The 4,961-nt window shown below is 41.2% G+C and overlaps 1 pseudogene; it reads right to left on the bottom strand.

Annotated features, from left to right (window-relative positions):
• Positions 1-322: 322 nt before the first annotated feature.
• On the bottom strand, positions 323-711 carry LOC111731067 (annotated as a pseudogene).
• Positions 712-4,961: the final 4,250 nt, after the last annotated feature.

The following is a 4,961-nucleotide window of genomic DNA, read 5'->3' as shown; positions in this document are numbered from 1 at the left end:
AGGAAAATCCATGTCCCCTTACTTAAGTTCTCTGCCGTGCAAGGGGGAAGCAGAGATATACACTCTAAAATAACTTTATGTAATTTTTGTACCATACAAATTATAAAAATTATTTGTAGAAAAATTAGAAGACACAAGTAGAAAAAAAAGGAAAACAAAGTGATTTATAATGCCACCATGCAGGCTATTTACTATTTGCGTTTTGTTGAATATTATCCAAGACTTTTTACTATGTATATATAATTATATCATTGTTTTCTTAAGAAAGAATAATAATCTTTGTCATTGTTCACTGAGGCATTGTATTTGTATGTATGTATTACATCCCTAGAAAAAGAATCCCAGGATTTTCCCTCCTGTGTGTTTTCATCTTGCTTCTTCGTGGTCCCTGATGTCAGCTGAGGTCATTAGTACGATGAAACCAAACTGATGGGATAGAAGCAGATTGTTCTGTCCTTTTTCTATATCATCGACTTGCACACCAAACTGGAGCTCCACACTTACTTAACCTGCCTGTGAGCTTTGCAACCATTTCCCCAGCTCTGTGACAGTTAATGGTTTCACAATCGCCAATGTAAGCACCTTTCATCATCAGTTAGAAACCAGACGATGACTTTGGAGCAGGGCTAGTAAGAACCTGGTGTTTAGCTCTCTTCTCAACCTGGTGTTGATGCTCCTGAGAGCAGTGGCCAGGATGTTCATGCACACCATTACGGTGCTACAGAAAGATGCTAGAAAGAGCGTGATAGTCTTTCATAATCTACTTTTCCCATTACTATATCACAACATTCTAAAAGCTGCCTTTAACATTTTTCAGTGGCTTTATTCATAATAGTCAAATACTGGAATACCACCAAACAGCCAAATAGCCACCAATCAGTTGAATGAATAAACAGTTTATGATATATATGTATGATATATATTTATATGTATGTATATATATGTATCAGAAAATTTACCACTTTAACCATTTTAAGTGTACAATTCAGTGGCAATAAATACATTCACATCATTGTACAATCATCAACACTATCCATTTCTAGGACTTTTCATCATCCCAAACTGTAATTCTGTACCTATTAAACAATCTCTTCCCTTTCTCCTCTCCCCTCAGCCCTTGGTAATTTCTATTCTATTTTCTTTCTCTATGAGTTTGACCACACATTAGAATCAAATCATGTGGTATTTGTCTTTTTGTGACTGGTCTTATTTCACTTAGCATAATGTCTTCCGAGTTCATCCGCGTGTCAGAATTTCATTCCTTTTGATGCTGTATAATATTCCCTTGTATGGCTATGCCACATTTTGTTCATCCATTCATCCACTGATGGACATTTGCTTTGTGCCTTTAACTTTTCAAGTGCCTTTTCTTGCCATCCATGTAATTACAAAGCCATGAGAGTATCAAGGGGCGATGTGTCTCTCATTTGTGAGCCCAGCATATGGTGGTGGAAAGACACAACATTAAGTGAATGCCTCAAGGAAATTGCCCCAAGTTCTTAAATTTCTACCAAAGGCTGAAAAAAATACACCCTATCTTAAACAGTGTTCTGCTGGGCACTGTTGGAGAAAGCATTCAAAGTAAACCAGAGAATCTTTTGTTGATCTGTAGCAGACCATGGTGTATGCTGTATGTGGTTTTGACCTTGAGACTTTGGCCAAAACATAAATGAATTGAAGCAGTACTGAGAAGGAGACGACTGGGAGGCTTAAGGAACATCTTTTGAAGTTCGATAGAATAATTTAGGACGAACAAAAGTATACAAAAAGGTAATAAAAATGTAGTGGTAGTTACTTTAAAAAGTAGTTGAGGTTAAACTACTCATTAATATTTGTGGCATGAGTAGAGGAATGAATCTAAATTAATCCAGGCCCACAATAAATCTTCACCTACCGTGTACTCATTTTAAAGAGTGATTCCCTCTCTGTGATCTCATTTGGTTCAGTCCTGGTAACAACCAAGTGAGTCTGGCAGGGAAGGAATCACTCTCCCAAGTGCACAGATCAGGAAACCAAGGACCAGGGAGGTAAAGTGATTTGTGACACTCTGCAAGAAATAGTGTTGGGCTTGGAGGCCAGAGTTCTCTGGGCTCTGCCACCTGGAGCTCCTAAGCTTCTCCCGTGACACCATGGTATGGAGATTAAGGTGCAGATTCCTGATCTTTAGTGTCTGATGTAGTACAGAGTAATCTCTCTCTCTCCACTGGGTGTCCCCAGAGACCACATCAGAGATGCTCAATGGACAAACCACAGCCCAGCCCTCTCTACCACTTTTGTGTCTACTACACCTCTATATGCCTCAGCGATAAGAGTTTGTCTATGGATATTGTCTAAAATATGGAGCCATCTCTCCTTTTCCTCTTCTATAAAAATGCTGGGTTGACTCTGAGGGTAACCTTTAAATTCAAGGCTAAAATGCAATAATCCCTCCCCCCGCCCCCAACAACAACAATTTAATATTTTTAAATCGCAAGATATTTTACAATCAATGTCAAAAGAAACGTTCCTGCCGCCACTTCCCCTGCCCTGTCCTCTGAATTGTTATCGAATAGACCTTGTCTTTGAATTGAAGACACCACTAAGCCCCTCGGGGCGTGGGAGAGACGGGGGTGGGGGTGGGGTGGGGCAGGAAAAGAACTGCTGGTGAGAGTCTGGCTGGGCTTTCCCTGCTGACGTGGATCCCATCACTCTGTTGCTGGTGAGACGGGATCTTGACTGTTCACCCAAGTCCCAAGCCCAGGCTGAAACCTTTATGTGTGAAAAGGGCTTGACATGAAATACACCAAAACATACACTTAGGAGCTATGCAACAGCAATTCCACTCCTGGGCGTTGGAAAGAGGACTGAAAGCGCGCTCACAGGTAGCCGGAATGGGAAGCGCGGCATAGGGAAGGCCGTCGGCGGTAATGTAAGGGCGATGTGTAGACCAGAGGGGTGACAGAGTAATCGGGGGACCACTTCATAAACTATATAAATGTCTAGCCAATGATGTACTGTGTACTTGAAACTAATAATAAAATAAAATAAAATGATAAAAAAAAAAAAGAAAAAGAAAACACGTTCACACAAAAGCTTGTTCATAAATGTTCACAGCAGCATTATTCATAACAGCCAAAAAGTGGAAACAACCCAAATGTCTATCAACTGATGAATGGATAAACAAAAGGTGGTATATGCACACAGTAAAATATCGTTTAGCCTGAATAAGGAAGAAAATTCTGGTGCATCCTACAACACAGTTGCACCTTGAAAACACTGTGCGAAGTGAAAGTCAGTCACAAAAGATCATATATTATATGACTCCATTTATATGAAATGTCCGCAATAGGCAAATCCATAGAGACAGAAAGTAGATTAGTGGCTGCGGGGTTGGGGGTCAGGGAAATGGGAGTGACTGCTAATGGCCATGGGGTTGCTTTTTGCGGTGATGAAAATATTTCGGAATTATGTAGCAGTGATGGTTGCACACTTCTGTGAATATACTAAAAATCATTGAATCATAGACTTTAAAATGATGAATTTTATGGTATATAAATTGTATCTCAATAAAAAAAATTTTCAAAACAATAAGTGCTGTGTAAATAACTAAATAACTTATACCTCAAAATAAATGATAATAAAATGGAAGGAAGCTTTTGCAGCTTTCTCTTGGACTCTGGAAAGCTGGGCAGGAAGCACGTCTTTACCCAGAAGGTAGGACAGACTCCTGTGAAGCCAGAGTCTTTCAGCTTCCGGTGGGGAGATCGGCGTAGCTGGAGAGAGCCCACGCCATCGCGAGGCATCTAGCACCCCTAGGTCCTTCGTAACACACGAATTCCTTCTAACATACCTGACGCACTGTCATCTGACACAGGAAATGGGGTTTCTGAGTGACTCCAGTGGACAGGATCAGGTGGATGAAGTGACAAGAAGGCACAATCAGATCAATAAGAAGAAAGACCCCTGAGAGACTGGGGCCGTCCAAACACGGTGTGAGGGCCCAATCTGGGCTGCGTTCAAGCAAAGCTGGAGAGCCACTTCTGGGACCTTGGGCATGTATGTATTCTCCTAACAGCAGAATGCATGTTCCAACTCTGAGGTCCTAAGTGTCTATACGAAGGAAGAGGGAAAACAGAAAAAAATACACCCGTGTGAAGGGAGGGTCAAGAGGGGGATGTTGCCAGAGTCCGTGAGAGGAGTAAGTGTGGGGCAGCTCCCTCTCTGTTTGAAGGTGGCTGTTTCTCAGCAGGTGGGCATTGACATGAGGAAGTCATAACTGTTAGCAGAGCCAGACTGTAGACTGACCCTGTTTGAGGGGAAACGTTGTTCAAACTCAAACCCTTGAGTGCTATCAGGAAGTCTCATGCAATGACTAAACACAATGCCTCTGGATTCAGCCAGTCCTGGATTCAAATTCTGATCTACTGTGTGACCTTGGGCAACGCATTAAGATCTCTGGGTCACCTTTACCCTGATTAAAAACACTGGAACAACAGGATCTGCTTCACAGATTTGTTCTAAGGATTACATGAAATAAGGTACAGTCCTTAGCCCTAATGTACATTAACAGTAGCTGTTACAAACTGAGCTAAACAAATTTCATTATGCACAAACTATTAGGTTGGTTTTGGTAGATGTAGGTAGCTCCCAAACATTATGGGCTGTAGAGGGCTAGCTGCCTCCCTCACAATTTCATACAAGTTTCAGATCAAATTCTGCCACATTTTAGACATTCGTTAGATATACTTTTATCAGCAAGTAGACACAAAATCTGTTCTCAAAGCTGATCTCAGCCCTGTCTTTTCAGGTGCTTGAACCAGGCCTTGCATGAAAGGTTTGCTTGAGGGAAATTCACAGTCTACAAACAGGATCAGATTAACCTTACAGCTTTGAGCAAATCAAATTCTTTAACATTATGGCTGAACACAGGACCAAGTTAGGGTATATCCTCAGGTACTATTCAGAAGGTGAAATGTACAGGC

The sequence above is a fragment of the Pteropus vampyrus genome, unplaced genomic scaffold (assembly GCF_000151845.1).
Source record: "Pteropus vampyrus isolate Shadow unplaced genomic scaffold, Pvam_2.0 Scaffold348, whole genome shotgun sequence".
NCBI classification, from domain to species: Eukaryota; Metazoa; Chordata; class Mammalia; order Chiroptera; family Pteropodidae; genus Pteropus; species Pteropus vampyrus.
Note: the sequence above shows the minus strand (reverse complement) of the source record. Positions and strands in the feature narration are given on the sequence as shown.